The 12,154-nt window shown below is 39.8% G+C and overlaps 1 protein-coding gene across 1 annotated transcript in view; it reads left to right on the top strand.

Moving 5' to 3' along the window:
• MARCHF5 (membrane associated ring-CH-type finger 5) overlaps positions 1-12,154 on the top strand; it is a 61,088-nt gene that overhangs the window by 29,811 nt on the left and 19,123 nt on the right. The window lies entirely within an intron of this gene.

Raw genomic sequence — 12,154 nt, 5'->3', positions numbered from 1 at the left:
TAGATATTTAATTTTATTTTAAAAATCAGTAATGCTAACACTTGTGAATTAATCATGAATCACAGTACCTTGGTTCCTGCAAGGGGATGTGTTGTGAGGACATGAGGAGCAAATCCATTCCCACAATTTTCAGGGCTGCATGCATGGGCAGAGCTCTGTATGGGATCCTCTGGGTATCTCTACACTGCCAAGAAAATCCCACAGCATGGAGTCTCAGAGCCTGGGTCAATAGCTGTGGGGCTAAAAAAAGCTGTATAGATGTTTGGGTACAGGCTGGAGCCCGGACTCTGAAATCTGCTGAGGCGGGGGAGTGTTTCTGAGCCTGGGCTCCACCCCAGCCTGAACAACTACACTGCTATTTTTAGTCCTGTGAGCCTGAATCAATTGACCTGGGTTCTGAGACTCCTGCTGCAGCTTTTTTGTTGCAGTGTAGCCATACCCTATGTAGCTAAAACTCAGACTTGACCTTGCCACTGAGCTCTGCCTTCATGTGAGGATTGGTCTTATCTCAGTAATAGTGGAGAGAGAGGGGGTCCTGGAGCAGGGGCCGAGGGGATCAGGGAGAAGCTGCTGCTGGGTCCAGGACCTTGGAACCAGCAGCAACACTTCTCTGCCTCCCACTGACTTGCAGTTCTTCTCTGCCCAGACCCCATCAGCTGCTCTTTCCAGTGTTGTTGAGGACATCCTACAACTGGGGTCCTAGCCAGAGGAGAAGCCCCCAGGTAGTGTAAGGGAAGGATAATTAAAATACAAATTCTTTTTAGCTATTTGGATATTTGAGGTTTAAAAAAAAAACAACGAAATTGTATTGCAATTGGATAACATATACATAGCTGATCAAAATTATGCAAAAAAAGTAGAATGTGTTTGTGAAGTGCTTTGAATGTGAAAATTGATTTAAAAAAATTAAGTATTATAAATAATTACTGCACCTCTCAGCTGGACTACAGCAATGCAATACCTGGGAATGAAGTCTTCAGCACTTTGGAAGCTCCAGCTAGTACAGAACACTGCAGTGCATCTTCTCAGTAACACAGGCTACCGTGAGCACATCAAACCTGACCTCCATTGGCTTCTCATAGAATTTCGAATCAAGTTAAAAGTCTCGGAACTTACTGTCAAAGGGATATGTAGCGTTGGCTCAGGATATCTAAGGGACAGCTTCAAGTTCCAGGATGAAGACAGTAGCAGATAACTACGCTCCTGTGGCAAAATGAAACTCTCATCAATAAGATTAAAGCTTGTCTAATAGAGAGACAGAACTTTGTCCAGGAGTGGTCTGAGACTATGAAATGAACTTCCCCCAGAACTGAAGACCATCACTAACCTCACCATTTTTTACTCCAAGTGCAAGGCACATTTCTTTAACATTGTGTTCTTTAACAAACACCTAGAAACAGTTATAGTTACTTTAAAAAAAAAAAAAAAAACACACCCTGCCAAAACAAGATCCCTAACTGCACATGCTTCTCTCCCAGGAGAGGATGAGAAAACAAATACCACATGACAAATGTGTAGCTATGTTGCTCAATGCACTACTAGAAGACATTCAGATATTATGGCAGTGTGTGGTATAAGAATCTATACAGAATAGAATAGAGTTATAGAAAGCTCTGCTTGGGTTAAGGTTTTTCCAGCAGTTAGCAAGGGTGTTTGCTATTGTAAAGACATGCTTCCGTGGAAAGATCTTTATGGCTTACACAAAGATTTACTGAAAAATAATTGGAAAACATACATAGAATACTTTGTGCTTCTTGGCTGTTCATTGTTAATTTTCCAGCTCCGTTTTATAGCCCTCATACAGGAGGAGAATATGGGGGAAAGGTGGAAAACTAGGAGAAGAGAGAGTCAACACAGTAGAAATGTATGATAGTGTTCCTGTCTGAAGGAGGAGAGAGTAAGTGGAGCATCCAGGGAAAGGTGTACGAAATTAATCTCTCACTCACAAAGAGAGAGAGAGAGAGAGAAAGCGAGCACAGAGGTGTCTAGGGGAATTAGTCAAGAGACTAAAAATTTGAGGGTTTTTTAATCTCATGATTTTCAGGGAACTGACTCTCTTGATATTTGATCTCTTGAGGTTGGCAATATGGATAAATGAAGGCTGAGATTCAAGATAGTAGCTTCAGAGAAGTGTTGGTATGATACATGGGCATGTACCATCTCTTTCAGTGACTGTGGTCACTGAAGTAATATAGAATCATTTGGACACTTGGTTATATGCCTGAATAGATTAAAGTGTTCTGCATGCAGCAGGTAAGAGTAATTTTCTGATAGGCATATTGCAGGTTTTAAGATTCCCTGAATTCTCCCAGTAGCCAGACAGAGCATCATATAGATGCAGCATATCTAGTTTTAAGCTTTTTTCTTAACTTTTATATTTGTATGTTGAATGTTTCTTTTTGGTTGGCTTTTGGCAGATTCATTATTTTAGTTATTGTATGCAGTATCAAAGGTAATAAATAGTGCATTAATAGAGAAAATATTATCGTTCCTGTCCCAAGAAACTTAAAACAAGTATGATGAAGGATGCACAGGGAAAAATATTAGGAAGGGAAGGAGGGAGGAATACTCAAAGTAAAATTGTGTGGTTACTTCTTTGGCATATTATGCTAACCATCTATATTAAATTTTACAAGGGAAGCTATTATGCACAGAGGTGAGGATCATAGTTCGCTGCTAAATTGATGGCGATTTTGTAAAAAGACTTGCAGCTCCAATTTTAAAGTGCCACTTGCCACCTTGCTGCAGTACAAAAATTGGGAGTATCTTGTATTGTAAGCTCTTTAGAGCAGGGTTCTGTCTTATCTGTTTATACAATGCCCAGCACAATAGGGTCCCAGTTACGTTTGGGCAATTGTTTTGCCATTAATAGATGTGTTTAATAAGGAAGATAGATCTGTATGTGCAGGGTTTTCTGATAAAGCTGGTAACTGAGAAAGACTGAGAAGTATGCTAAATTGAATTCAGTTGTACAAATGCCCTATTAATATAAGATTCTTCATATGAGAAGAATCATTTGGCTCCAAAGATGGGGAAGAACGATCCTTTTCTCTGGATAAGGAGTCTCAGGTTGACATAAGTCAACAGCATTCTAATAAAGAATGACACCATATGCTAGTATTTTGCATTGGGTTTTTTAATTAACTCTGATTTTGGTGGTATAATCAATGTATATATATTATACCATTTAGAGTTTGAAGTTAGTTTTAAAATATTGAGTATCTTTCATAAGATATTGAAGTAGTGATTAGGACTGCATCTACCTTTTATTTTAGCAAGGCAGGGAAAATTGAAACTCTAGAGCAGCGGTTCTCAACCTTTTTTTTTCCCTGAGTACTACTCAGGTCAGGTACAGTCAGGTCAAGTACCACTTGACCTGACTGTACCTGACTTGAGTACCACTTGGGGAAAAAAGGGGGGGGGCTTTCGGCGGCGGCGGGGTTTCGCAGTAGGCTCCATGGCGGGAACAATGCCCTCCGCCGAAACCCTTCCGCCGTTTCCCCTTTTCAGCGGCACAGTTTCGCGAGGGTGGGTGGGAGGGCCCTTCCAGCGGATTCGGCGGCACGCGTAACACTCAGCCTTCTTCGGTGTACCACCGGTGGTACGCATACCACCTGTTGAGAACCGCTGCTCTAGAGCATTGTTCTCGATCTAGTTAAATTTTACCTAGCATTATTTCCTGCTTTTTCTTTCTTTTATTTGTAAAACCCACAGCTAGCTCCTAAAAAAGTCATTCTAAGGTACTTGTATGGCCCCATCACCTCAGTATCTGAGCACCTCAATCTAATATATTTGATCAGATCACCCCCATTCACATTTATCAGATGGATTGCTGAGGCAGAGAGAGAGTAATTGACTTGCAGAATTTCACATGGGAAGCCTATGGCAGAGCAGGGAATTGAGCACAGGTCTCCCAAGCCTCAAACTAGCACTCTAACCATCAGACTACTGTTCTCACCGCTATAGCCCTTATTACTGACAGCCATAGAAGGCAGCAAAGGTCACATCAGGCCAGAATTAGAAGAGAACCAGTCTTCAAAGGATCTCACGAGCAGCATTTTCTTATGCAGCAGTAGGTATTTTTATTTTTTGGAGGTATTGCTGGTGGAGGTCTCCCAGAGGCACCAGGGTTGTCTGAGAGAGGGAAAGGCAATTGACTGAGCTCCCCAGCATGCCACAATTAAAACTTCGGTACATCAAGAACTCAACTCCCCCATGCTACTGGAAAACGTTTCTTCAAAAAAACATTCACTAAAGCAGTAGGTATGAAAGCTAGCCATTCTTTCTCTCAAAATTATGATTGGCAATATAAATTAGAGTTTCAAAATGAAGCGGAATCCACAAATGTTTTTGCATGTAAGTGGTGACAATGGATGCTTGTTTTATGCAATCCATTTATTTATATATTGACTTTCAAAGTGAACAAAAAATTTGGAAGAGGTGACTAGATTATGAATGGACATTCTTCTCTGCCATTGTAGATTTTTACGGATGTGAGATTTTAGAGATTTGTTTGAGCATAAGGGTAGCTTCCCTCTTACCTTATTGTCTCTAACATGCCAGACCCAAGTCTTATCCACTTAGCCGTACTGCCTCTCAGATTGTGCTCAATGTTTTGGTCATCTTGTGTAATTTAACCATCAGACAACAGTGTCCCCTTAGAACCAGGGATAGGCAGTGGGGGCTGCTGAAACCTTTCTCTGCTGCCTTTCCCCTGCCAGAGCCTTTTGCTGCTGCCCATAGCTACACACTGTAATGAAGATGCAGCCTACCTTTCGTTGCAGCATGTAGCTACAGAGCCTACACAAGCCACAAGTGAAAACAAAGGCCTAAGAAACCATCTTACAGCATTGAGTGAATAGTCAACACAAGCTTTCACAAAATGGAACTAGAACTCAATGGTCCAGGATCTCTGCTGTACTCAGATTTAGAGTGGATTGACCTGCAGAATAGCCTTCAAGTCTCCCACAACAGAAAAGTCTTTAGTTTGTTCTTCTGCGCCCTCGGGGGAAAAAATGCAGACACACAGTTACAAACCGGAGAGAGAGGGACCTTCCCAGGCATACGAGGCAGTGAATGTGTTGGTATGTTATATATCTTCTTCTGTCTCATGTTTAAAAACTTGCCTCCATGTCTGAAATCAGACATTTCAAATGAATACAGGAAATAGAAGCTATATAAGCCATTAAACAATACCAAAACAGGAACCAGAGCTTTGGCATGCAAGGAACTGAACATAGTGTGTGGGACCAGGAAGTTTCTCAGAGTATGAAAACAAACCTACCTGCTCACCAATAAAAACAAGCCTAGTAAGTAAAAGATTGCAACACACTGCTTGACACTCAGCTAGCCACTGTAAGAAAAAACTGAGGGCAATTGGGGCCACATGTTTCATGATAGCTCCTGGTCTCTACATTTGGATCCATGAAGGGATTTGCACAGCCGTATTGGTCACTGTTTTTCTTGATGGTTCCAGGCTCAGCGCAGATACTTATGTATTCTACAAGCGAGGATATGCCGAGCCAGTTTTCACAGGAGAACAAATACTTATGAACACTTCAGTGAAAGGGTTTAAAAGAAAAGTAATATAAATTTATGAAAAATTAAATTTAGAAGAGGATCTCTTGTTGAAGAACATGGATACCTTAAAGGTAACTTTTTTTTCTCCTGTGGACCCCACCTCAGAGGACTGACCTCTTCAGTAATCAGACTTTTAACTCCATCTATTGTGTAGTTTTATTTTTCTGTTTCTCCTCCTTTTTTCCCATCACATGTTTGAACTCAGTTTCCCAGTATTTGGGCCTTCTGTACACTCCATTTACATATCCAAATAGAAATTAAATGCATGCAGTTGTGCATAACTATCAGACACTAACATTAAATGTACAAGGTCTCTCTAGACATTTAATTTCCTTACTACCAATGTTAGTGACACAAATTATAATACACAATATTGAACATAAATATGCACAACTAAAATACATGATTATGATATTACCATCAGCCAGGAAATGTTTTTTCAAATGCTGTGTGCAGTACATCTAGTTATAATCTAATAATATTTCAATAATATGGACAAATAAAACTTTCGTTTTCTTTCTTACAACTTTAAAATCATAAATTCACTTTGTTTTCAATTGTAGGTAAAATTGTGTTCTTCTCATTCATTTTAAGATGAAAGGAGAAGTAGGGTATTTTGTCTCATTTCTTGCAACAAAGGTATTGTAAAATATTATTGGAGCAGTGCCAACCCTAGGCATTCAAAAATCATGATTTAAAAAGATTGGATTTTTTTTTTTATTTGATTTGATGAAGAATGGGAATGTAGAAGTCCAGGCTGTGGGGCGGGAGTCAAATTGCCTTCATTTTCACAAATATAGTTGCATGCACAGAGAGAAGGCTCAATTTAGCAACCAACTTCAAACTTTTAATGATCTGATTTTCAGGGGTGTTGAGCATGTGCAGGTCCCTCTGACTTCAGTCGAAGGTTTAGGTGCTCAGCAGCTCCAGAAATCAGGCCATAAATTTCCAAGGTGACTTAGTAGCAAAATAAGAAACATTTATTTCACTACAGCTTATAGTAATTGTCACTTAAGTAACTACTATGCATGTGTACACAATAAAATCCTCAACCTATAGATTCTTAAACATTCAATAAAGATAAACATCTAGTAAGCTTAACATGACATGTCATGTTGTAATGCTGATTTTTAAAGCACATTTGGAATGTCCACTGTACATTAATCAACACTACTGCACAGATGTAGCAAAGGACATTAAAATTTACCATTTTAATACACAATTGATTCATACAAAAGTATTTTAAAAATATGGTTAACGGGCATAAGGATGGTCTTGTTTAAAGTACAAGACAGAAAACCTGGAGATCTGTGCTGTATTCTCAGCTCCGCCATAGATATCCTTGTGACCTTGGGCAAGTTTTGTCTTACTTTACAAATGTATTCTGAGGTTAAAATAATTAAATTTGTGAAGTACTTTGGTTCCTCATCTGAAGGTGCTGTAGGAGCATTGTCATAAAGCTTATATTAAAAGATAATTTTGTCTTGATGTAGCTCAGCCATTTGCATTGAAGAGTGGAGCAGGAAGAGATCCTCTTCTGCCTTTCTTCATAGTATCAGCTGACCTTCTCCCCAACCAACTCAAGAGCCTGTTGCAGGAACCAGCACTACCCAGTAAGAGCATTCTTACTGGGCTATACTGCCCTATTGGTTCATTGTTGCAGCAGGGCAACCTAGAGGTGTGCCCTGCCCTCAAGGCTCCACCTTGTGTATTAGCTAGTAAAGCCATTGTACTAAAAAGAATTCTGAACTGGCTGGTATTAGCAAGTACTCACAATATACCTCAGTTGAAAAGCAATTCAGGATTTTGTTAAGGAAAAGTTCATAATGTTTTTAGAGTAATCTGATACATTTTTACTTTAGAATATCCTTGCATACTTCCATCTCTGGCAAGCAAATTTTTTAAAAAGAAACACTGTTGCTGCCTTCCATTTTCGTACTCATCTATTGAAATCATACCACAATTGTGACAATGTCTGAAAAGATGTATGGTGCATTAACTTAAGATAGGTTTTAAAAGCTGCATTTCTATGAAAGTCTGAAGGTTTTATTTTGCAAACTTTCAAGCTACAAAGCATTGATTCTTGACTCAATGAATCTTGGGACGTTTTTTAATTGAACATGATAAATATGGATTTTGTATTTTAGCATGTGTGTAACAACAAATCTTACATTTTAAGGTAATGCTTCAATCCTACACTGAAAATCATTCATATTGACCACAGGGAAGAGATAGTATTCTTCAGAAGACTCTCAAAGTGAGAAACACATGACCAACTTTATTTGTTAAAAGCAGTATTTTCCTTTTTTCATCACATATTTTTTCTCTCTAATTAATCAGTTTGTTCTTTAACGTCATCCCTTCAGAGTTTTAGAAAAACTGAAGTAGTTTTTGTTGTGAATTTTTTGCTAGGTACTAAAGTTTAGGCCAAGTCCTGATCCCACTGAAGCTGATGAAAAGCTTGCTCCTTTATTTGTTCTAGATATTATTTTAAACATCACAGTGTAAACTTAGGGAGAGAGTTTAAAAGGCACAAAGTGTGGTTAGGTGCCCAGTTCCCATTGAGAGGTGAATGTTGCCTGTTTCTTGGAAAAAAATCCTTTGAAATAAGATATGTCAGGTAGTTCAGGCCCAAAATTTAAATTGTATGTATATTCTTTTCAACAAAACCTGCTAGTAAAATGTTTGACTGCATTCAGTCATTTTATTTTCACTTAAACATTCTGCTGCAGTTATCTGAAACCCAGATGTTTTTGTATTGGCTAGTGCAGTAAAACCAAAAAGTTAAAACAATGAAAATAGATTAATCTAATCTGTATGCAGTGCAAAAAAACCTTCAAAATCCTAAATGGTGAAATGTTTAACTAGGTTTTAGGCTTGATTTTTTTTTAGTTTTAGACTATTAGACATTAGATTATTAATACTTTTACTAACTTGACATTGTCCCATATGTTTAAAAAAAAGGGCCAGGGTTATGACTTTATAGTAAAGTACTCCAGTTGATGTTAGTTCTGCTTTTTAAAGTGTGGGTTCTGCGTGCCTAAATTCTTCACGTCATCATCAGATTTGGAAGGACAGTGATCAGCTCTGTTGCTCCTGTTTATCCCATTGTATTCTGCTGAGAATTAACAATTCTGTTGGTATGTAAGGCCATGTCTACGTTACAAACTTTGGTCGATGCAAGTTACATTGGCATAAAGCCGCCACAGTTAATGTATTGCTTGTACGCATGAATACTTGGCTCCTTGTGTCAGTGGTACGTGCACTCACCAGAAGTGCTTGTATTGATGCACAGTGTAGTGCACCATGGATAGGTTTGCTAGTGTGCACCCCACAACCTTCCAGTGCATTCTTTTGCAAGGTTTTGACAATGCATGGTGGGGCAGAAACAAGTCTTGCAGGGATGACTGGGAGAAAGGGATCAACTTCCCAGTGTGCGACTGCCTCCGTTCCATGATGTCATTTATATCTCATAATTTTCATGGTTTTTTTTCAAAATCCCACAAACCTGTGCGGCCCTTCTCACTGTACACCTCTCTGACAGAAGCATGATGTTGAACTGTTGTCAAGAACGTTGAAAGCACCGGACACACAATTCTCCAGTATTTGCAGAGCTGCAAGAAGAAACGAATCAGTGGGGAACATAACTTCTTGGATGTTGATAATGGAATTCATTGAGCAGCTCGGATAGTGGAGTGCTACTTCTGGATCTGAGAAACTAGTACTGACTGATATGATCCCGTTGTAATGCAGGCTTGGGATGACAAACAGTGACTGCAGACCTTTTGGATGCACAAGGCCACATTCCTGGATCTGTGTGCATGGCTCACCTCAGCCATCAGCGCAGGAACACCAAAATGAGAGCTACACTGATAATGGAGAAGCGAGTGGCAATCACACTATGTAAACTTGCAATGCTAGTTTGCAACTGATCAGTGGGAAGTGAGTTTGGAGTTGGAAAATCAACTGTGTGGGCCATTATATTGCAAGTGTGCAGGGCCATTAATCGTCTCCTGCTATGCAGAACTGTGTCTTTTGGCAAGGTGCAGGATATAGTGAATGAATTTGCAGCAGTGGGGTTCCTGAACTTTGGTGGAGCAATAAGTGGCATGCATATCTCTATTTTGCCACCAGACCACCTTGTCACAGAGTATGTCAAAAGAAAGGGTTACTTTTCTCTGGTTATGCAAGTGTTGGTGGATTGCCAGTGATGCTTCACAGACATCTGTGAAGGCTGGTCAGGGAAGGTGCATGACAATCACATCTTTAAGAACAGAAGACTTTTCAGAAAGCTACAAGCAGGGATTTTCTTTCCTGACTGGCAGATTACCATGGGGAATGTTGAAATGCCAATAGTGATCCTGGGGGACCCAGCCTATCTGTTGCCCCTGGTCATGAATAGAGCCTTGCAAATCCACGGTTATCCGCTTTATATCCACAGACCATTTTTGTGGATCGCGGATTGGCTGCAGATACAAATGTTGTATTTACGCAGGGCTCTACTCTTGAAACTGTGCGCCAGCCACCTCGACAGCACCAAGAAGAGATTCGGCTACCACCTCAGCAGGTGCAAAATGATGGTTGAATGTGCTTCTGGTGGATTGAAAATTCACTGGCAGTGTTGACTCACAAGATCGAATCTGTGAGAAAAATATCACAATGGTTATAGCTGCCTGCTCTGTCCTGCACAACATCTGTGAAGCAAAGGGGGAAGTTTCCACTGAGGTGGAGGTGGAGCAGCTGTCTGCTGAGTTTGAATAGACAGACACAAGGGCTATTAAAAGGGCTCAATGTGGAGCTATACCATTCAGGGATGCTATGAAAGGGCACTTCAGCAGTGAGCCACTGTAATGCATTGTGTTGTACTCTCCTCTACCTGGCCTTGCTGTTTTGTGGCCTGTAAGGGATTGTATGGTGCTTGGTGTATATGTATAAATATAACACTGTTAATGCACCTGTTAATTTTGTTTGTCATTGATTGTGAGAGTTGTCGTTCTGTACAGTAATAAGTAATTGGTTGCTGTCAGAACTGTTAGGGCACTCAACAACATATGTTGTGAACTAATAAAGATTATGTTCAAAACAATAGAATTTTAATGTGTAACAAAATCAGTGAAGAGAAAAATCCATGCAATCTGTTACGCTTTTCAAGCTCACTAGTCATGATGAAACAGAAACCCATACTTTTTTTTTAAGCTTAATAAATGGGCAACTTTCAAGATGGCAGCTTCAAGTACTGTATGTGAAGCAGTTTGCAGGACACACAGATTTGGATCCTACTTTTAAGTAATATTATTGTGCCTCATGAGTATGGGGAAAAAACTTGTTTGGTTTTTGAAAATATTTTAATTAACTTTCATAGTATGAGTTTCCTTCACATCAAATCATGTACCCAACAAATTAAAAACAAATGAGAGAGTGTCTGCTTTGTGTAGTCACATCTTCTGCACGTAACAGTATATGCATATTTTCCTATGCCTTGTGCTGCCAAGGAAAGTCTCTTAAACTTAGTGCAAGATCCTCCCCCTGCTCTGACCTCTTAAGCTTCAAAAAGGTCTGGAGCAACATAAAAGGGCCCTAAAAGCCCCATATTTAGCTTACAGAGAATTCCCCCATGTAAGCACTGTGGAAGACTGTCTTAAGCCTCCTCACAAGCTCTGGCATGCTACAGTTAGGGGTGGAGCTGGGAGAAGCATATGAGGTGTGGGGCTATAGTACACAACTCCATGTCCCATTGGGCAGCCCTGGAAGACTGTAGACATTTAGACAGGCTTCCATGGCTATGTTGTATAGGGGGCCCTCCAGCTCCTGGATTAGTCCTGCTTTAGAAAGGTGCAACAGTGGCATAAAGGACCTTAGCTGCCCCACCAAGCCCACCTTCTGGGCTGTAAATGTTGTCCTGTCTGTTTCCTGTACTCCATGGCATTCTTCTGCTGCTTGGATATTAGTCATTGAAATCTTGTCCAAATTGGTGCTTGTTGCAACTTACCTCTCCTCCTTGCTACCTCAATTAGTCCTCCTTTTAAATCAATTTCATGGTCTCTGTGGCACAGTTAAGACGACTATTACTGAAACTGAACAATTTGTTCAAACCCATTGATGCTTTACATTCTTGCTATGTTATTTTCTCTTTCTCCATAATTTATGTATATTTTGTGTTTATTCAGCAAAGGACAGAATCCATTCAATTTCAGAATCAACTAGTAGTTTAGTTGTTATGCTATGTTGCAATAATCCACCAGTTAGGCTATTTGAGGCATTTAAAAAAAAATAAGTCAGTTTGATTAATATAAGAGCCTCGCTAGACTTAAGTGCTGGCAAAGTGTTTACCGTTGTACAAGACACAAAGGACGATATTGTCCCTTGCACTAAGACTAGGCCTAGAGCTTTTGCTTAGGCAAAGGATGGCGCACACACTGGAAGATGTAAAGAATGGTAACAAATTCAAAATATGTTAAATAATAGAGTAAAGCTTGAAGTGCTGGGGAAACAGAAAATATACTCCACATTGTCCTGCTCTTTAGACAGGCAAGCATAAAGAATTCGTCAGTCATATCTAGAATGACGTGTAACA

The sequence above is a fragment of the Emydura macquarii genome, unplaced genomic scaffold (genome assembly GCF_026122565.2).
Source record: "Emydura macquarii macquarii isolate MOO-44397 ecotype Brisbane River unplaced genomic scaffold, CSIRO-AGI_Emac_v2 contig_1390, whole genome shotgun sequence".
Lineage (NCBI taxonomy): Eukaryota > Metazoa > Chordata > Testudines > Chelidae > Emydura > Emydura macquarii.
Note: the sequence above shows the minus strand (reverse complement) of the source record. Positions and strands in the feature narration are given on the sequence as shown.